This window comes from Strigops habroptila, chromosome 1, assembly GCF_004027225.2.
Source record: "Strigops habroptila isolate Jane chromosome 1, bStrHab1.2.pri, whole genome shotgun sequence".
In the NCBI taxonomy this organism is placed as follows: Eukaryota; Metazoa; Chordata; class Aves; order Psittaciformes; family Psittacidae; genus Strigops; species Strigops habroptila.
In genome coordinates, this window is record NC_044277.2 from 149812019 (window position 1) to 149835633 (window position 23615).

Sequence of the window (23615 nt, forward strand, 5' to 3'; positions counted from 1 at the left end):
CCTGAATCTAACAGCTAACAATTACATATAAAAGGATGTTTTATATATATGATAAAAGCAAGCATAATAAAAGTTGTTAATAACCTTCCACAGTGACATATAGATGTGTTTTGGTGATACCAGAAAGTTAGTGAGACATTCACTGTACTTATAGCACAGAAAATTTAAGCCTTGATTCAGAATTTCTTTACAGAATTAGTGCAACTGAATAAACAGCCTAAGACTGGCCCAGTCTGAAGCTGTAAACAAAGTGCTAAATCAGTTCATTTGAAAGTAAAAACTAGCATAATAGGATATGTAAATATGAAAGCTTAGGAAAATGATGGACTTTTCAGATGTCTGTAGGACAAGGGAACTCCCATATAGAATTATTGGGACTCATGTCACTAAACTGACACCAAGTAATACAGACATTTGGTTTCATCTTTCCATTCCAATAGAAATGTTTAGAATTGCTTTCCAAAATGTAATAATAGTGGGCAGAATACTAGCAGTTCACGTAAGAGTATTTCTTTGTGACATTTTTGGGAACATTCATTCTCTACACCTATATGCTGAAGCGATCTTTGTTAACAACCTGTAAAAACTAGTGCAACATACACTAAAATAACATCATTCAGCAGAGATCATAACCCAGAAAACTTACAAAGCCAGCTAGAAAATTATTCCTAGAAAACAATATGGATAAAAGCAGTACCAACAGAATTCAATGCTTAAATAAATTAATTCATGAGTTTGAAAATTAACTCCAAGATACACAAGATGGTAAAATCACAGTGACATTTTTTGCCAAAAGCATAGAGGTTTTGGCATTCAATATGATGTATTTCTTTTAAAATGGCTATTCCTCAATCTATTTCCACTTTTTTTCTGCCTCATTCCAATTAAGAGGCATAACAATACACTAACCTACCTTGCTTGTCCTTCCTTTGGACCACTGCGGTGAATTCAGCACTTGGACTAAGTAAGTAATAACCACTTTACTCCTGACCAACAACCTCAGTGGTCATTGGACTGAGTCCCAGTGCTGCAGGAAATTCAGGCAAAACCACACAAAGTTCTACCAGCTAGCAGATGGTATGTGGGGTAAAGAGGACACTGGTTGAAGCCTGGAAGCTGAAACATGTGGATGTATGGCTGTAGTCTGTCACCGACTGCTCCAGGTAGGTTGCTTCCACCCAAACTTATTAACTCTCCAGGAAACTAAATTTGTCATTTCCTTCAAATGCAATCATGTGTCCAACCAGCACTGTGGATCTGGACTTAACTTCCTCTGTGACTGACTTATCCACCATAAAATAAGGAACACAGCTTCTTCTCAGATTTTTAGAAGGTTGAGTAGGCTAACGGCTTAGGGACATGCAAAAGAGAGAATGAGGGGAGACAACGAACTTTTTGATTCTCAATTCCTGTCTCAAAATCAACTTAACAGTCTCCTAACAGAGAATTAGGTGATTCTAAATGTTTTCTAAAGGAAAATTTAGTATTGATAGCTGTATTTTCTTGGGTGATTTTGCAAAGTAAAAAATTAACAGATGTGGGATTTGAATTCACTTACAAAAAATAAAAATAAATGATTATACATATATCACTTTTCCTTCAAATAGAACAGTAAAACAACCAAGATCATAATTCAATAACAAAAGCCAAAATAAGTATTTTCCTGAAAACCCTTTCTCAGGATAACTAGTTTAGCTACAAAATTTCCTACCTTATTAACTTTCTATAACAAGAGATGTTTGGATGTCCACAGAGAATGTGTGGAAGTTCAAATTACATATGTTTTACATAATTCAGAGAGAACAGGAAGAAAACATTGCTTCGTTCACTAACAGGCAAGTAAGAAAAGGTTTGCAGAGAGGAAATTAACTTGCACTATTACCTTCTTGTATCAGTGTCCGAAACTGAAGATGTGCAGCTGAATGTCATATTACAATTTGCAGCAGATATTATTTGTGCAATGCTCCAATGTCCATATTATGCCTACAGTATCATTATACTTGGCTATGCACAGGAGAAAAGGAATATAATCCCTGGTGTAGTAGAGGCAAAGCCTAAAGGCACGCAAAAGTAAATACCATACAGGACTTTTCCAGCCTTCCTACTGAGAAAGCCCATATCCTAGAAATACCCAATTAGAGTGGCAAACAAAAGTTAGAATCTATCAACTACCTAATACCCTGTTAACACAGAAGGTCTAGATATTTATGAAAAACATCGGAAACTCCTAAATAACGACAAATGTTCAGAAAGATTTAGGGCTTTCCATCTTTAAAAATAATGAAAGACTTCTTCAGTAACGACCCTTAGTGTACACAGAAGCATCAATACAAAACTGAATCAAAGTCAACTGCTCATATACCTTTAGTATTAGTTTCTAGTGGTATCTTAGTGTACCTTAAGATACCTTAAGGCTTACCCAAGGCTTACCTTGGGTAAGCCTTGACCCAAATCAGACTGACTTGTACAGCAATATAAAGGAAAAACATAAAATGACAAGTGCCAAGAATGAAGAATGCCTACTATCCTTGCTCTGGCATTCAGTGTTCACCATAGGAAAAAGAAATAACTGCTTGTCCTGTTGCTGGTGGATTCTGCCGCACAAGTGCACAACAATTTTCTAGGAATGTGCATCCTACCTTTCTAGAATTTATTAGATTCCTGTGCTACAAACCGGTGATCACAGGTCTGCCTCACTCTCCAACGATATGATTTTTAATAGTTATTTAAGCACTGCGGTAAGTCAAAACACATCTTCTGTGTAGCCCAGAGACGGGAATGAAATGAAAAAAATCCACTCTGCATCTTGTTTTCTTTAAAAGACACTTAACCAGAATACTAGTCTTGCAGCATCAAATAAATTTGAGGACACAATTAAACACAACCAACCAACCAACCCCACAGACATACTACTAACAGAATGCAGAATTAGCAGAAGGGGAAACAGTGGGAAAAAAAAAAATAGCAAATGTCTTCAGCAAGTGAGGACTACAAAAGAAAAGGAGGCTAACCACAATAAGAAGTTATGTTTGCATACATATTAACAATTCTAAGTGACTAGCTAGAGCTCAATTATGTGCTAGGCTTGGCAAATATACAAGCAAAAGAAAGTAGGGCTACATGTATGTCATCCGTATATGCTCCTCAGACACCACCATTTACCATCTGAAATTTCTTCACGTTATTACTTTAATATGAAAACAGAAATGTACTTCAGCTCTTTTATTCCGTTTTCTAAATATTCACTCAACATTTAAGTCAGCTATGGCGAGAAGAAAAGTGAGGCAAGCTAGGTTCTGGGAGGCACTCTCAAAACACAATTAAATCATTTGAAACGTGGGGAAAAGGAGCCTTTTACAATCTTTTACATATCGTTTTCTAAACCTTTTGTAAGATGCTGGGCTTCCATGATTGTATCCATCTTCACCAACGCAGAATAACACCTGTCGCGCTCACTACTTGTCAAATACTCATAGAGAAGGGGCTGTTGTGCTATCTAAAGTATCATATCTAAAGTGCAAGCACGTGCAAAATTGGAAGCAGCACCTTCGTAAAGGATTCTGCTAAAGGCTTCACTAATAGCACGTCGCATTCAGAGATCTTAGTAGGCATATGTTATTGAGGATCCCACTTACAGCTGGATCATGAGACCAGGCATCAATCACATGGTTATTCCCTCAAGGCAACATCACAGCAATTAAAGAAGGAGAAAAATTGAAAAGAAAAATACCAAAAAACAAAAAATCATGGAAAAGTGGGATGGAACTGAGTGAGGGTTTACCATCAGCCAGGTGTAGATGATCTGTCAGGAGCAAGAGGAAAAGCTGGGAGGATTTTAGGAAAAGCAACAAGAACTGTATTTGGAAAGAACACCAAAATCTACAATAAGTATTTACTAGCAAGTATGTGTGAAATAAAGCAGATCCTAGAGAAGGAAGGTGGGCAAACTAAACGAGTCTATATGTATTCACGAGGGAGAAAAGGAAGAAAAAACAATGACATCAGGCACATGATCCAAATGTGGAAGGTGATTCTATTGCAGCTTTTTCCTACACCTGCACAAATTGGATTCCGGTTGGATACTGTCCTCTGTCAGCAATGGGGCAAAGATGACAAGGGGTGAATCCACTGCACTTCTACTAGAGATGATCAGAATTTGTTCTTCAGAAGTGATACAAAATAAAGCAAAATTCCAAATCAAGGGAGCTGACATGTGGAAACCAAAAGGACATAACAGGGGATATGGCTCGAATTAACACAGTGTCAATCTTATTTAAAATTCCTTAAAAGCTTGATAAGGTAAAAAGGAATAACTTGCCCGGGATAGGCTGGAATGTAAATAAATAAAGCACTACAGGAATAAAAAGGGAATTTAGTTAGAATACAATATATCACTTAAAGAGTACCAAGCACATGGAGATAGAGTTGCCAACTGAAATCATCAAAGTAAATGATATAGATGAACTTAAAAGATACTTGGACATTTTTATGGCGAGAGAGAAAGAGAAAAGAGGATTGAAGGGTACAGTAAATACAAACCCAGCATGATAGGATGTCATAAGCTTAAAGAACCACCTTCTTGGATCAGATGTGCTTTTCTGGTTCAGAAATTCCTTTTGTCCACACCAGTGATTAAATGAAACAAACTCCTTATATGTTAAGTATCTACTAAGCACCATAATCATTGCTCCAGAAGTTATCATACATGGCTGCAGGTGGAAAACCCTGACAATTTCCCTCTCCTTCTGGCTACAAAAAGCTACTGTGTTCATTGACCAATGACGAAACATTTATCACTAAGAACAGAACTCTAAATTCATATCCAAAAGCAATAGTTTCCTCTCATCGGCTTGAAAAGAAATGTTCAACCAAGCTGGATGTAATTTTCAGTATTGACAGGACTAGCATCACATATTCCCACCCAGGAATGTGATAGAACAGCACAGACACATACCAGCATATATATCATGGCAAAGACCTTGACCTAATTCTTACTTGGATCAGTGTTAACTAAGTAAAAGGACAGAATGGATACAAAATTGGGAAAAAGGAATAAAAGGTAAAATTACTTGCTTTAAGCAGAACAAGTCAACATTTATCTCACAGAGGCCTTGTAGTCATGATCACATAGAAATAATAAAAGCTGCTGAGAGGGCTGTTACACAGTTATTCCAAATAATAACTGTTATATTGTTTGCTTGTCTAAAGCACAGGTACACAATATAAAATTTGACATACCTTTGATTCTCACTCTCTTGCTCCATCTTTCCTAAATAACTTCACAGAACTCCATAGAGTATTGCTAACCACACCATCCTAAGGATCAACAGTGCTTCATGCGCTCTAACAGGAAGCCTGACATATGCATGTAGGATTCCCCACAGCTCTATACAATTTGAAACTAAAAGCAAAGTCCTCTCTGCTCTACTGTGGCACGGATGCACCTCTCAGAAGAAACATAGGCTAGACATGACACCAACACTTACATCTTTTCCATCTCCACAGTATGTACTACATAGACCCCACTGCAACACATCACACTTCTTACTTACTTGCTGTGCTTGCTTTAGCAATGGTCAACAGCTTGTAGTTCAAAAGATGATGAAATACAAAGATCCCTATTTTCTGATCCACTCTGACATTTGAGTTATTTATTGTCTGTATACAAAGCATAGGGAGAACAAAAGACTAAGCACGAGAAGCGATACACATCTTTCTTGATGTTACTAGCTTTATTACTAGCAGATAACGTTCATTTTTTCTTATATATTTAAATATTGACCAGAAAAAAGCCATTCCTAAATTCGGAAATTTGTTTTAAGCAAGCAGGGAAATTAACAGTCATGTACAGACACATTTTTGTTATTTCAAAAACCATATAGTCCTATTTCCCTGAACTCCAGACAGATCAAAGAAGTCCTTTCTTTATTCATAAACCCAGAAATTCTTCATTCTATCATCTGACTCAAAGCCACTTCCTCGAGGCTCTTCTCAGAGTGACAAACTATCTGCAACCGAAGATTCCTTTCTTACCTCCCCTTGTGCTTTTCTTGTACTTCTCTCTCCTATAGCCTTTTAACATCCAGAAAAACCCAAGCCAAAGAGTTCTTGATTCCTAAGTTCTTGATTCATTCTCAGGACAATGACATATTTCGGAGTTTTAGTTTGAGGCTCCCCTAATATTGCTTATTTTTCACCCAATGGCAGTATTTTCAATTGACAGAATTGCAAAACTGTCCTGATTTGAAATGAACTGTTTTCCAGACATTCCACAGCTGTAACAATCTGTCCTTGCCTCATATGTCCACAGGAATTAAGTTGTTCAAAAATAAAGATAAAAATAAAAAATACAAACCCAAAATATTGTTAGGCTGGCAAAATGAAGCACATGACTGACACTGATTTTATTCTCAGCCCCCTTTGTTTCAAAGCTGTTCTCATTACGGCATTAAGCCTAGCAGCCCTCAAATCTGAGAACTTCTGTTCATCCCACAGTATCAGCAACGAGAGCTTAACTTACTACTGTGTCTTGTCCATAAGCTTCAGGTATGATCTGGAGGAATCACTGTCAGCCAAAAGCAGAGTATCCAGCCTTCGAAACTACCCAAATACGCGCTTTTCATCCTTTAGATTGTGAAATGAATGTGTTCATTATGCAGATGCTAATGGGAAATTACCAGCAATGGTCACTGGGTCAATACTTCCAAATTTATGTGGCTTTCATAAAACGGTCTGGTTTCCCAAAGTTAGACCCAAGCATGTGTTCCCCAAGGGCCCCAGGACTCTGCCTCTACTTCTGTGGTCACAATCATCAGTAAAAGATTTTATCGTAAACCTACAGGGAACACTTTTTAACTTGTACTGTTGCCCTCCCAATCCCCCCATGTAACAAGTCTTGAAGCATAACCATACCTCCAGGAGGTTTTATTACCAGGAGATGCTATGATGTAACAGGGGAAGGATCATTCTCTATATTCCTGCTACCTTTACTTCCTGCCTAAATGATCCCCACTGATCATTCATGAAAACAGAATATTAACTTAAATGAGTCTTTAGTTTGACCTAGGCTTGTCTGATGTTAACCATATTTTGCATGCTACCCTAAGAGACCCAGAGATTAAATAAAAAAGTCCCAAATTCTTCTTACCACACCCTACATGACACTGTCTAACTAGTAAAAAACTAAAGACATAATCAATAGGGTAATAACATGGCAACACACAAGAGAAGCATGTAAAACGCTGTTCATGCAATACTCAAAGCACTGTAATTCAGAAAAATTTCATTACATTCTTACATTCTAGCAAAAAAATTGGTAAGATTTTCAAGACAACACTTGTTCTTTGTGTTCTCTGAAGGATACTAAGTCAGGCAGAAAACCTTGGGCTATTCACTTGAAAAGCAGATTACACATTGAGTACACAAGTCTAAGCTTCAAATATTCAGTCTTCACTCACTGCAACTTACATGCTTCTAACCTCCATTTCTTAGGCAAGTACATTCACATTTGGCAAAGCACTTACAGGATTTCATCCCACAAGCACTGATGGATACATTCAACTTCAGTAATAGAGGCCCACTGACTTCAGTGACCTATTAATGTACTCATTAGATTGATGCTCACCTTCTTGTATTGTGCACCAGTACCTGACCAGATCCAAGGAAGCTCTCAAAAGAACAACCTCATGAGGAAAACATCTGCATGGAGAAACAGCACAATTGCATGGTGCATACTTAGCTTATATAGGCATTCTCAGACAATTTGTAGTTTTTTAAACTTTTAATTTCAGATTTGGTCACTTTTTCCATATCTACTCCTCTTTACCACCACCAGTCCCCCATAACATGGTAAATGAACCAAAAAAGCCCTGAACCACAATTGAAAAGCAGACTCCTTTTCTGTTCAGTGTCTGGTAACGACATACAGATTGTCTGGGGTTTTTCATCACTTATTGAATAACTTCTGCAGGCACCCCAGGAATTATAGAATTATCTTTAATGACAAAGAGCAAAACTAATACTGGTACTTGAGGTGGGCTAGTGACTTCATACCAGACACAGATATTGCATGATGTTATTTGGAGGGCATAATTCTCACTGCCCGATACACAAAAAGATATTTTACTTCTTCAGGCTTGATCATCCAGAGACACTCTCTTACAACTACATTTCTAAGCTGTCACTGCACAAGTGCAGGAAGGTGAGCAGGTTTCCCCCTTTTCACACAGCTGTGTAAATGCTGCTCACAATAATTTGTTCTCAGAAATTCAAGGTCCATTTATTCCTGGACTCCCAATCCCAGAAATCTGAAGAAAGTAGACCCAGATCCTACCTATCCTTTGCATTAGCATGCAGAACAGAGAAATTAATTTGGAAATATACCATGCACGTACTTTAATGTTCACTATTAGGATAAACATTCCTGCTAGCCAAGTCATTTTGTAGAATCTTCCATGAACACAAGCACTACAAGGCCAAATGAAATCAATGTTTTTCATTCCAGAGATTCTTTCCCCCCTAGCTCTCACTTCACCTGAAAGAGTAACAACAAAACTGAAGTTAGCCAAGCAATTTCACTGTCAGTGGTAGAAGTGAATGCCAAAAAAGGGGGAAGGAAGAGAGTAGGGAAAAGAGAGTAGACACAAGAATGCAAAAATCTCCATTTTAAAGCCTGTCCCAGATCATGTAAAGCTGGCAGTGCATTTGGTTAATCCCTCTAGTGCTTCAGTGGAAAAATCACAGCAGGCAGCTGGATACAACATCCAACACTGCCCTTTCTTGTATTTTTCCATTTCTGGCAGCATACTGTCATACATGCAGCATCTGTCCATTTCCACAGACTGCAGCTGTATATCCAATTCAACTAAAACAGTTAAAGGAAAAAGCAAAAGCAAAGGTTCAAAGGGCAATGAATAGCTTGGGCTCTTGGAATTCTGCAGGTGTGGTGCTCCCGATGCTGGTTAGCTAACCCTGCTGCAGAAATCACTGCAATTGTTTGCAGAGCTTTCCTATCTGCCTACTTCCACCCAGCTGGCATCCAAATTTCAGAAGCATGATAATGCTGCTACCAAAGATTTTAAAACCAACTTATTTGTGTAACCTGGTCTCTGGCCTTGCATTTTAAATGTGGAAAAGGAAAAGTGGAGCAATTATCACTCAGGAAAAAGCATTATTATTAAGACAGCAGTATAAATACCAGTAACATAGACCCGCAATACAGTCCTCAGGATGTATTTGTATGGATAAACCATAATTTCCTTTTTCTATGGCTACTACATCTTTCTTCCAAAGAACATCTAAATGTTACAAGTGTCAGCTCAGTCAGAAACCTCTTCTTTCATATGATGGAACTCTAAGGCACTTACACATGTAACTCAGCATCTTTTAGGGAAATCACATGGGGGGAAAACAGTACAGATGTACAAATCTTGTCCACTACTATGTGGCCTCTACACTACTGCTAGTTTTTTAAACAATTTTAGTTGTATCTGGTGTCTTTTTGAGCTTCATACAGTTAAAATACTCGCAAATACAAAACAAATCACGGCTCCGAACAGCTCTCAATTTCAATAAATAAAATGGTCAAAAAGCGGAAAAGGAAGTAGGATTATCCCATTTTTCAGAGAGAATGAAAGCCATAGCTCTGTGGTCATTAGTACCAGGTTATCAAAACCAAACAAAAAAAAAACAAGAACAAGATCAGGAATAGGCACATGCATGTTTTTCTTGAACCAGCCCCAGATGTGACATAGAAGTTACACTGGCTGTGAGAAGACAAAGTTTGATCTAACAAAGATTTTCCTGAACAGCACTTCGGAAGCATGCCTTCCATGTCCTGTTTCTGATGATTTGCCACACAGTCATATGATCAGCCTAATGCTTGTTCTATATTGCTGTATTTTGTATTTCTTAGTCACTGAAAATAAAAGTATTCTGATGATGCTGAAGTAACAGTTTATTCTATTTTAAAAAGAAAAAGCAATTTTTTCAGTGCTACAGCTACAGTAAAGGAGGAAAAATCAGCAAGTCATGTAAGCACAGACAGCGTAAAGACTTGTGCTGTGTTTTGGTGTTGTACAATAGAGGAAAGAAGCCTCAGGATGTCTTTTATACTGTAAACACATCTTTGGAGTTACTCACTCTGACTAATACATAAGTATATTTTACAGGAAAATAACAACAATTAAAAACCCAAACTTCAAGTTTTGAAGTACTTATTATAAATATTCATCAGGTTGTTCAAGCGTCTGCATAAGTTATGAACTCAACTTAGATTAAAAGTGTTTTAACTGCCTTTGGTCAGCTGCAATATTCACAACCAAAAGAGGCATAAATCAAATAGGTTTAGCAGAGTAAATGTATTCTGCTCTTTCTGTCCAAAGCTGTTGGGTGAATATGTTTCTACAAACTTAAAACATTAATCATCATAAGTTAGAAGAAAAACAAATAGTACTTTTATTTACACAATGTTTATCTGCCAATAGCATTTTAGGAGTTTCCTACAAAATAACACACAGATTAAAAAGACAAAAATAGAGACAAAAATTACACATGATTAAAACCAGAAAGCCCCTTCAAAACATTCAATCACTTCGCAGTGTTGAAGGACTCAAAAAGGTTTCAAAACCTCTTCAGTTTCATGGTGGTTCTTAGATAAAAAAGAAAGAAACAAAACACCAAGAAACCCCACCCCAAAAAATAGAACTCTGAAACTTAAGATGCAACTGTTGCCCATCCATCATGCTTCTAAGCTGACTTATCACCAAGACACCATTCCTGCTGGCACTAACACTTCCTCCTTCATTTGAAAATGAAAAAGAAATAACAAGAAATTCCCACCCACTGCAAGCTGAGAATATGTGACTCTTCGTTAGTCAAAGAGCTGCCAGTTCTAGTTCAAAAGACCGACTTTCTTGGTTAACGCTGATCTTACCTTTTAACTAACAATGAATTTGTTTGTAAGAAACCAGCTTTTTCTGTACTTCACTGTTGTTAGTTCTTCCAAAACAATTCTGTTATGCACAATTTTTTGTTACAGGCTCCATGCAGGACACTAACATCTAGGCTTACCTACTTCACTTGGAAGCGCATCCCTTAAATTGTTTGGTCAGCTCCCTTTACAATTGACTGTAGAACAACTCTGACAACAGGCTGTAAAAGGTATATTTTGGAGCTTCCAATCAACAGAACTTTTAATTAACTGAGAAATACAAAATCAATGCTCTCATTTATATACACCATAAAGAGTAGGAGTGCAGAAGTGCAGCTGAGGACAGAAGGTACATGAGTTGAGTGAAATCCTTGGTGGTTAAGAAGCAATAGAAGAACATAGCTTGCCACTAGATCCTGTTTTCTAGCAGTTTCTCAAGAGAAAAAAACAACATTACTCTTTTTACTTGTAAATGTATGTCATAATAAAAATAAATCTAATAAAATTTTCTAAAAACGCATTGATGTAATTTCTTTAATTTTCAAGGAAGATCCGCACTATTGATATAGTTGGAAATAAAATCTAGGGACAAGCCAGCACCTAGCTAAGCTAAATGAAAAAATAGCTTGCTGTGTAAAAATGCTTTGCTTTTAGCACATGTGAAGTGAAAATCCTCTACAAAACTAAACACTTGGGAAAATTTTCAAGTACTCTTCAACAATATTATCCAATTTGAAGACAACATTCTCTATGTTTTGTAAAGAAAGACCTTTGTCACTGTTCTTTAAAGCTTTACTGCTCCTTCATCTTGGAACATTTGCATTTTGAATCAGCTCCAGGGTCCTTGGAGTTATATATCTAATTTTTTATCAAGTGAAAGGGAACTCAACCTCTTGCCTGAAACCTCAAGGTTTGTTTAAAGAAAATAAAGATACAAAGGGTCACTCTTACTCCACACTTAAAGAGTGATAACAGCTCACAGGTTGGCTGATACCTTAGCTCTAGGTAGAAAACTAGAACGTTTTACTCAGAAATAATCCTAATATTCAGTTGCCTTGAGTAACGCAAGGCCTGCAGTGCTATCTTTGCTATATTTGCAAAGCATCTTAGTTTGTTTTAAAACAAATCTCACACTTAAGTCCAAGCAAAATGTGCACAGACGCATCTATTTCATAAACTGGAAAATTCCTACCATATATGGTGCTTTTTGCCCGTCTTCATTGTGATTTCATTCTACAGGCATTGCACCACTCGAATGGACAGAAGTTTTGAAGATGCTTGAGAATAATTTTTCTATATTTATGTATCATATATATAAATCTTTTATATTTCTATACTATATCTATTTTTTGAAGTTAGACAACGAAAGCTAATTTAAACCAGAACAGAGGTTCAAAATGAAATCTGGTATCTCTTCCAGTACTAGCTGACTCTTACCAAGATCTCTATGCTGTCTAGAAAATGTGTTCTAAACATCTATTAAAAAAATGGGAAAAACAAATATGGAGAGGAAGAGCAAGATGAAAGTGAGGTATACAGGATGGCAAAGCAACGGTACTGAAAACTGGGAATGAACTGGTTACTCTTGTCTCCTGCTATTCCATACTGAAAATAATTTAAAAGGTTCTGGACTGAAAGAGGAACAAACCTGGTGTACCTTGCAAAATCCAGAACAAAACCCCAGCCCAAACACTTTCACCAGGTTGCTGCAATGGACCCATACTCTGTAACTGTCCCAGCAAAGCCGGGCATCTGACCGTTTCCCAATCAGCCTCTGACAGAAGCCTAATGCAAGAGTTGGAATTTTCCTTCTCAGTAAAGGGACAGACAGGCTATTGCCAGAAGTAAATGAAATGTAATAAAACTATAATATGTATTTGCCTGCTCTTTCTGTCTCTAGTGCATACTTCGTGAAAGAACCATAGCTGGATTTAAAACCAGGACAGATCATCCACTAGGCAAAGACATCATCAGGTAGGCCAATTTTTGAGGAGGACTAAACCAGACCTCATTATGACAGGGAAAAATCTTACTTTTAGTATTTTCAGAACTGTCAGCTGCACACATGACATTGAGAATATGTTCTTTTTTCACTACTGTAGCCTTTAAAATATAATAAGCCTACTCATATGAAGGTTACTTTTTGATAAAGAACTTTGAAATACATGTCTATTGCATGCAATGAATTACCTGCACATATACATACACTGTTTGGAGGACATTTGGTGATATAAAAGCCCCGAGCAGGACTGAAGGGTGTGTGGGAAAAGAAAGAATTTCAGTCCTGGAGTACAATCTACATTTCATTTAAGTGAATGGAAATCTTCACTTTGATTTGACAAGAAGTTGCACTCTATCCAAAATGAGCTATAGATCCCAATTGTTAAGCACAACATTTGGAAACCTTCTCAGGAAAGTCTACCATACACATTACAGTTGGCCACTTTTGAGTTCATCTTGTATTGCAAGACTTGCTACAGCTGCATGTGTGCATTAGTATTATATTACATGTATGTAATAGATACTTACAAGAGTAATTTTTATTGATTTAAAGGCTGACTGCAATAGGTTTTTTGTGCCTGTTTACAATCAACAATGCAAACAGTACTTCGAGCAGGCATTCATACATTTCTTTCACTAGGATCAGCATCAGGTACTTGGAATTACTGGTGGATTGCACTATATGTTTATATATTTTAACCAAAAATTTTAATGCTGTAATTGCAGGAATCTTTCAACTTTATAATCAGTTGGTTAGTTTGGAAATGCACATGTTTTGGTATCTGTATGGAACTGCATGTGCATCGGTTCCAGTTTTGGAAATGAAGCCTATAAACCATGTGCTCCAAATGGTAATCCAGTGAGACAAGCCATCAAACAGTCAGAGATTATTACAAATGATCCCTTGTTTGTACCCTATCCTTGCAATCTACACTACTACATATAGTACAGATTAATCTGAAAGTTTCTGGCACAGGGAATTACACGATTCCATCATAACCTGAGACAGATGATTGGTGTGATAAGAAATGATGGATACTGCAAAGTAACTCACTTGGCTTTCCTTGGCACTGCCAAACATGAATTTATACCAGTATAAAAACACGTCAGGCTGCTTCCTCATAAGCAAGTGAAAACAGTTCATCTCTTCACTAGATGAGGAGGAAATACTATAAGCCCAGGAGTGGACAGAAACATGGATGCCCCAAAGCCTTCCTGGAGTCCTACCAAAGAAACTTTGGTGCGGGGAAATTGGCCTTCCACAGACAACCTTTTCCAGTCCCTCTGGATTTGAATGAGTGGCCTTAAACAAAACCTTAAAGTGCTTTGCTTTTTAAAAGAAGGTGTTGGACTGAAATGCTTAACCATAAAGACCAGCTTGTCTTTCTTTTAAATCAACAGTTGTACCCACTTAAGGGGGACCAAAGGGCCATTGCGGTTTTCTGTTAAAAGGTAACAAAAAAGAGAAGTGGAGAAAGAAATATATCCCCTTATTTCCTTAAAACTGCTAGTAATTCAGGAGCTTCTAAAGCACTGGACTATTTTATTAAAATTGCCTCTTGGTAGCATTATAGTGGTGCCAAAAAGTGATTAAAAAGTTACTCTTTTCCTTAAGAAAGCTTTGAATTGTTTAGCTTGTCCCCCCCAACAGTAGCAAGTGAGCAAAGGGCATGTTTTTAAACAATAAATTAAGACAAAGCAAAAGCTTAGCACAATGGAATCGGACCCCTGTCTTCCCCCAGTAAATATATCTAATATCACATGCCTATTCAGAGTGGGAAGAAGGGATTTCCCCTCAGTAACCTCTGTGAGAGAGAGAGAGAATGCAATTGTTCCCCATCTCATTGTATGCGTTACTAAGCTGTGATGCCAGCCACATGCTGATTATCTCTTGTGTTACATAAAGTGCTCTCCTGCGGTGCCAATTGCCTGCCGTGTGGTCTGTATCCCGTTACATAAAGTGTTATCCTGTACCACCACGCGCTGTGCCAAAGAGCTGTTCTGTGCTACCACGCTCCTCATCCTCAGAGCTCAAACGCCCTTTGTTTCCATGCCTGCTTCTGCCCACAACTTAAAAGCCAACTAATGATTAAAACAAAACAAGAATACTTCTCAATAAACAGCAATTTTGCAGTTACATTGTAAAATGAGAAAGAACACAAATAACTGTTGCTCGGGGATCCTGGAGGATATGAGTGTGCTGTACAAAAGGATCCCGTTAAGAGTTGCTGCATGGTCCTCTGCGACTCATTGCACCTACACACTTCCATCATTTATGGGTTGTTCTGAAGATAGCATTTTATCTGTCTCAAGGTTTTTCTAAGGCAGTCCTGAGATCAGCTGGACAGCTTAAGATGAAAGCACCCTTGGAGTAAAACACACTCAGAATAGCTGTCTCTCTTGATGTATTGCACTAACACATTGTCAAACAGCTCTGTTGCTCCAGCAATCTGTAAACATGCTGTATCATCAAAACAGTGCAGGAGTGATGATGTGTTACTGGAAAGGTGGCAGCAGTATAGGAGGAGCGCATCTAGAAGCAGAGTTCACCTGACTATAGGCTGACAGCCAATTCACACAGTACAGTATAGTAGAAACTGCTCTCTGGGGTGGCCAGTGGGAACAAAACTGCTAAATCAGCTGGCCTGGCACTCCAGTTTCTGGCAACTGGAAATGGCAAGTCTTACATACATAAAAAGAAAGGTTAGGCAAATGGGTTCCCAGTTGAGGGGAGACGAAGGAGAAACTGAATTATCAAATTTTTGTGAGGCCACAGCAAACAGAATCTCATCTCCCAGGGCTCGTGGCCTTTTCTGCAATGGTGCTTTATAAAGAGGGACTGACAGCCAGCAAGACTATGTATTTTCCCTTGAATCACTTAGCACAAGGCTAAGAGGTATTTTGGCATAAATCTTCCAATTTGTTACTTTCAGTGTTTTAAAAATATTTTTCAGGTCTCAGATAACCTTTTTCTGGGTCTGGTAGCACAACCAATCAAATATAGATGTGATCCACCTTCAGGAGCAAAGAAATGCCATAAACGAGCAAAAATAGCTCTGCTTGGTCAGTCTCACTTATGTAAAGGGCTGAGATTAACCACAGGGATGAGATTTTAGCTTTGTTGAATTGAATGGCCTCACCCCCCATCACATAATGAAGGCCGGGGAAGGAAGATACATTACTACATTTAAATCAGTGCTTCTTGAGACTTTACTCCATTTATCCAGGGTGAAGTCCTGATGCCAGACTTAACATGTGCGGATAGGTTTGTATGTATCAGTTTCCCTGAAGTTCTACATTACGCCTCATACTACGTCAAGCGAATACCAAACCAACCAACCAACCAAAAAATACAGCCCAATACAACTTCTCCACACAATTAGTCTTGGAAATTGCTATTAAATGATTTTGGTTTTCACAGAATCACAGAATCTCAGACTGGTTTGGGTTGGAAAGGACCTTAAAGCTCATCCAGTTCCAACCCCTCTGCCACAGGCAGCAACACCTTCCACTAGAGCAGGTTGCTCCAAGCCCCTGTGTCCAACCTGGCCTTGAACACTGCCAGGGATGGGGCAGCCACAGCTTCTCTGGGCACCCTGTGCCAGCGCCTCAGCACCCTCACAGGAAAGAACTTCTTCCTAACATCTAATCTAAATCCCCCTCTCTAAATCTGAATCTCCTCTCTCTCCCCAAATGTCAGTTTAAAGCCATTCCCCACTGATACTTTGTGAAAACATGTACAGTGTCTTGCAATATTTGACTTAAACAGAAGGTTTACAAGAAAACAACAGCCAGGCTTTGCTTGAAAAGGTTCAAAAAGATTCAGAAAGTTCAAGATTTAAAAAGCATTAAGAAAATCCCAAACCCTGTGACAAAGCCTTTAGCTTATACAGAGGAACTAGCAGAGAAACAATATTATTGCCTTCATCCAAAACCCACAGCAGAGACTTTCCATTTGTTACCACTAGCTTTGAACTGGGACAAAATTGCTCAATTTTTGGGCTACAATGACCCTCTCTTGGAATCACGCAAGAAAACACAGTGGCTGTGAAGACAGCTTAGTGGGGAAAAAAAAAAGAGGGTGTGTGTGAAAATCAATAATAGATAGTAAACTCATAATGCATAAACACTAGAGACGTCCTTTTTAAGTTAAAATAATGCAATCAATGTGCCTTTTCTAGATAAGCTTTCTGCTGTAATGCTCTTTTTCTTGCACTGTATATTGTGTCCTACTGCACTATACATTCTTTATCCCCCTCTATAGCATCCCTAGGGTCAAAGGTAGAAGATACAAAGATTCCTGGAATAATATCCCCAATAAATTACTACTAACTATTATAATCCAACATGGGCATATAAACGGCACTTTAAAGAAAATTGAATTTGTTGAAAATTAAAGCAAACCTGGTGTTACTTTGAACAAGAGGCTCACTGATTGTTTTCAGATTTCCATTATAAAATAGGCTTTTTTGTTTTATGTGTTATATACCCTCTGAGGAAAGGAATTGTACCTCAAAACATATGGGTGTTCAGAATCTCTTTTTTTAAATACAATGCTCCATGCTCGTAAAACTCTGCTTGGAAGTCAAGGAATTTATAACAAGGTGCATAACAGCAAACCTGAAAGAAGGCTAAAGATGAAGGAAAACAGAACTTGTACTCATTAATTAAAATAAATAAGTAGAAAGCATGGAAGTGAAAGTGACCTCAATTTGGGGACGAATATCTGTGATTTAATTCAGTGACATCTTCTTGCTATCTGTGGGTGCATGGGCACTGAAATATAAAGACAGACTAATAGACATTTATTTTGTGGAGCAGGCATATTGTTTTCAGTCTACTGCATGGTGCTTTCATTTTATTGCTGTAGTATGTTACTCTGAGAGCATGAAGAAGAGACCCTGCTATCTGGATTTTTCATTCACAGCTTTTCTTTTAAAACACATGTTCTGTTAGAACAACAAGCTTACACATTTTAAACTGTTATATCAACTGGAATGCTGTTAAATATTCTCTTATACTATAAGCCATGACTGAGTGTTCCCCACTAGAATTCAGTGTATGTCTTGGGTGTATTTCAGCTTTGTGTATTCAAACACCTGTGAAGCGTGCTTATAATCCACTAATGCACCCCCAGGATAAGCTTTTTACTATTGGGGGAATGGCTTCTTCGTTTTACATTACAAAAAAAATGTAAACACTCATTTTTGGTTGGGTTTACACAACTTACCCTTTGATTACAGAAAGTCATTTCCAGCGAGGGGTAAGAGCATGGAAAGGTGAAGCTTATCGTTGTTTTTTAATCTAGGTTGTCTAACATGTTGTTTTTTTCTATTGCCTAATGGAGTTATTTTCCCTCTCTCTGCCCTTAGCTACAGAAGCTTTACTACTTGTCTATGGCTGCGTTCTGCATTCATCCTTTCATTAAAAGCTGAGCCCAATATGCCAACAAGGTCATGGAGCTGTAATTTAGAAGGAAACCTTGACAAGACAAGAAGCAGCAATTAAAAATACTGTCCCTTACAACGGACACGTCCTGCCTCCACTCCTTGCTCTACTATCTAATCCACTCTCGTACATTAACACCATATATCAACCCATCAGGATTCCTCCCACATGCACAAACCTAGCCTGATAGAGACATGAAACCTTTGCCTACATGACCAAGGTGAGCACTCCTGTGATTTGTGTAAAAAGACTCATCCAGCCATTCAGAGCGTGGTGTGAATAGTCAAAATCCACATCCACAATCCGATCGCTTACATTTCCAAACGCCTTCTGATATTTCAGATGTTTCTGTCCCCTCCTGATGATTCCTCTGGGCCTGGCAACCACCAGCTTTCTTGCAGGCCTAAGAGCAGGTGGAGAAGAGGAACTGGAAAACATTTCACTTCAAGAATACTCATACGGCACAAACAGCTGTTTTGTCCATGCAATCAAAGTTGCACAGTTAAACTGCACACACAGTTTTATGAACAATCCTGGACTTCACAAGTTTTGGAAGTTGGGCTCTGCAACTATAAAATTATACACTTGATATATACTAGTAAGTACAGTAAATAGAGTATAATTAGAACAGAATACAATGTACTATTTTTCACTGCTTTTTATTCTTATTTCCCTAGAGCTACAAAATAAGCTTCTAATGAGCTTTGGGTAGTCACACAAATAGAAAACCTAACGTTGTAATGCCTGATAGTGATCTAAACTGCTTAGATATGTTTTGTGTTACACCACAAAACAGTGGTTTGTTCATGGAATGGAACAAGATTTCATGTTACTCATACTTTGGCCCTAGGCACGCATGTGTTGAAACCATAATCCCCAATGTATTTCAGAATATGTTTGGACAACCTAAGTTGCTCTGTGAAAATGACCCAAAAGGAAAAACCCCTATCCATTAAAAACACAAATTACTGAGACCTCAATGTTTAAGCGTAGCCTCCAGCACATAAAGAAATATTTCCAATACACTGCTTATTTTCCCAGTTAGAATGAAAAAGGAAGATGAGAAGGATGCACTCAGGACCATACAGAAAAGCTGTAAACTAGCTGTATATGGATAAACATTATACCATTCTGTCCAAAAGAAGGAAAATACTCTACATTCAGACAAGAAATCTCCCTACTAAAATGTCTTCAAACATGACTGTACAGATATACACTGATTTCCTATAAATGGGTTCTCCCCTAAGATTTGCAACAGCCATTTTCTTTTTCTCTTGTAGGGAGAATAACATGAAAAGCCAGCAAAGAGAACTGACAATAGCAGAAAGTATTTTCCCTCACTCTAGCAGTTCCTTACAGATACTAGGCAGACTCTTGTATGGGAAATGTAAGTGGTGATACCCTCACACAACACCTCTGCAAGGCAGATGGATAAACAGACAGGTAGATGGACAGACTGACAGATTGCTGTACAGAGACTAAGTGAATTACCAAGAATCAAACAAGGAATTTGCTGCAATGGAGGAATGAATCCAGATTGCCCAAGTTCTTGTCCAGTGTTTCAAATACAAGGTCATCTTCAAAAGGTGAAGCTTGTTTAACAGGTAACAACTAGTACATTTATACTACTTCTAGCTGTTTATTATTCTATCTGCAGAAGCTGAAGCTTCAGTAGATTATTTCTGTAGCCCCTTAGGTGCCTATTTTATGCATGTAGGCCAAAACTAGAGATTAAAAACATAGGACAAATAGATTTGAGAAGGTTTAGGCTTAAAAGTCCACCCTGACATTCTTCAAAAATGTGCATTTTTATGCATTACCTTCCTTTCCCAAACTGGGAACTCAAACAAAACAGATTCCAATTGACATTATTATTTGAATTAACCCTTTTTGCTTTTACTTCTTCAGAGTAATTCAAGGAATAAGCAGCCTTTTTGCTGTTTATATGAGCATTGCCACACAGGTAACTAGAAAAAAATTGACTTGAAACTCACAAGGGTAAAAAAGGCCAACTGCTCATCATAAAAGACTTAGTGCAAAATGGTATACCGAACATTAAAAATAAGCAGAAAATTACAGTGATTAATTCTATTATATTTTTACAACAGGAAAACAAAACATAAAAGTGAAAATATTCCCTTGAAATTAAAAAATCCCTTTTGGGAAGGGCTCCATCTCAGTTTACATGCAGCACCATTTTACACGACGTTGGCTGTGAAAAAGGATTTTCAGCTGGTCTTTAGTGGAATTTATGCTAGGTTTAAGGCCTTTTGCATAGCCAGAGGAGTGTAAGGAGCCTTGATGTAAATGAAAATCTGTTCTTTAATGTGCACACCCCTCAAAGTAATAAAGATTTTATTATTTTCCAAGTTATGTACACCCACTGTGCAATATCAAATATGCATGTTGTAAACACAGTGGACCAAGTTCAGACATGATGTAAGCATGTGTAACTCGACTGACTTCAAAGGGACCACTTGTGAAACAGAATACTAGTTAGCACGGCTACGAGCTGCAGGATCTGTGCTAAGTAGTCACGTTATTTTAAACAGAATTTTTTGAGCAGTATAGTGTTACATGCCATCAGAAAGTCAAGCAGAACCGGGCTGTCAGTAATCTATGGGGTCGAGTATCAAAAGAATTGTTTCTGACTTCATACAAGACAAAAACAAGATTTCAAGCAGACTGAAAAGAGCAGACATTGAGAGTGCTGAGGTGTCATTACACAGCAACAATGGCCACCGTTGCTTTAAACAAGGAAAGGCCAATACTTCACGTACACTGGTGCTGTACATAAGCATCAGTACCAGTGTACCAGCACTTTTTAGCAAGGCTGTTGTGACAGGACGAGGGGTGCTAGTTTTAAACTAAAAGAAGGAAGATTCAGGCTGGACATCAGGAAGAAATTTTTCAGTGAGGGTGATAAAACACTGGCCCAGGTTGCCCAAAGAGGTGGTGGATGCCCCATCCCTGGAGACATTCAAGGCCAGGCTGGATGTGGTTCTGGGCAACCTGATCTAGTTGAAGATGTCCCTGCTCATTGCCAGGGGTTGGACAAAATGACCTTTGAAGGTCCCTTCCAACGTGAACTGTTCTGTGATTCTGTGATAGGAAAGTGTATGCAATATATGGAGAAAAGAGAAAAGAAAAAGGAGCAGGACACCACAAGCCTTGGGAGATGGGACCATGAGCAGGAAAATGATGAGACAGATCAATCAGACCACTAACACACAGACAGCAGAAGGCCAGGCAGCAGGTGGCATTGATCTTGTCTATCATTTTGCCAAACTGCATTCACCACTAAACTTTCCAACTTGCATCTATTGCATTGTCTTGCTGTATTCTTACCAATCCCAATGCTTTTGGAAAATATAAAATGAAGTTGCAGCTGGTAACATGGCAGACAATAGTTACTTTCTCTTCTCCTTTTTTTTATTGAAAAACTAGGGCATTAGATGATTCACAACCATGAAGATGCTTCATCATGGATCAATTTGCAGACTAAGAGCCTGAAAACAATTTGAAAAGAAACTCAGCAGAGACATTAACACTGCTGGAAAAAGACATTCAAGAATGCAACCAAAAAAAGATGGTCAAAGAGAAAAGGCCTTTCTGAAATAAATACAAGAAACAGAGCTTCTGACTTTCTAAACAGATGAGCCTCATTCCGAGGTGTTACCTTTTTAGCTGTATTGGCCAATGAAGACTTCATCTGGCGAAGTTACTGCAGTATTTGGGAAGAAGTCATTATTCGATCTGCCTTAAAGGATAAGTGCACATGGACCTTTTCTTGTGAAAGTTGAACAAATTACTGCATCCTTTCAAAATCCCACCAAAATCACTGCTTTGCTCAGAAAAACTCCAGAGGCATTTTATTTTGTAAATTTAAAAGTTGCAAAAGCAGTACAATTTCATGAAATAAGGAAGGATTTATTTCTTTCAGCCACAAGGGAAATGCTGCAAGTGTTCTTTTCTCACAACATGAGAAAGTGGCTAACCTACTGTTCCCTTTTCTGTCAAAAGATACAGTGACAGGAATAATCTGTGCCCGGGGCAAGAATGTGAAGCAGCAGCATTTGTAGTTGTTTTGCAACTCAGTTTGAAAAAAATCACCTAAGGTGGCTTCCCAATTTAATATCAGATATGAATCTCAAAGCAATGTTAAAAAGAACTGCTAATAAATACCCAAACAAATAGAAAAGCTATTTTTCAAATGCCAAGCATATTCATACATGAGAACAGCCATAATTGATCAAAATGCCCTGGAATATACTCAGAGAGAGGAAAAACTCCCAAAAGTGTTAAATACCAATTCATTTCTAAATGACATTTATCAGCCCCAAGAGGAATACAGCTGAAGTAGTATTTGAATTTTGCCCAGTCTACAACTCTTCTTGTTTGAACACTTGTTTGGTTCTTCCCATGCTTTGATGATATTCTGAAGTTTGTACAACTTGCTTACTTAACTGATATTTTTGCCCAGTCAAGGACTGCAAGAGTATACAATGTACAAGGGAGTAATGAAGCCATGCTTCTAAACACTGATTCTGGGGACTCAGCAAATAAATGAAGATAGTTTTGACATGTTTTGTGCTTTGGGAGTGTGCCAGAGAGCACCTTCCATGCAAGATGAATACATGTATTATTCATGAAAATTTGACACTACTCAAATAAGACCCGTATGAATAGTTCCCCAAAGACTAAAGTAGTGATGAGTGTATTAGTGAGTCTTTCACAGCAGTAAGTAGTGATATTTAAAGCATGTCTTGAAAAACATCAGCAATCTCTTGGAGACACTGAAGACTTTATCTGATAACTGACCCCAGGAAAAAAGGCTGTAGCTACATGTATATACTTGGCCCTTAGAAAAACAGCCAGGAAATAAACATTCGATGCTTTTTACACTGGCATACTTACATGACAGTGGGTTTTCAGTGTTTGGCCTGTTAGAGGCAATATAAAGGGCCAAGCCTCAAGCTGCCACAGATCCATGATTCCAGACACTTCCAGTATCACAGCACGTTATTCAACAAAATGAAACACATCCCAACCCTAAGAGATAAGCACATAGAGTTGTAAAGGTTTTCTTTGTATGGAGTTTTGGGATGACCACACAGAAAAACCTATGTGATCACAAACCAGTTGATAATTAGCAGGTTGAAGCAGACTAAACCAAATTTTAAGTTCTGTATAATCTTCAGCTGAGACCTGTATTACAATGTGAATAGAAAGACTG

General features: G+C 38.0%; 1 protein-coding gene across 5 annotated transcripts in view; it reads right to left on the minus strand.

The window, feature by feature from the left end:
* SUGCT (succinyl-CoA:glutarate-CoA transferase) overlaps positions 1-23615 on the minus strand; it is a 307991-nt gene that overhangs the window by 105771 nt on the left and 178605 nt on the right. The gene's annotated exons all lie outside the window — the stretch shown is intronic.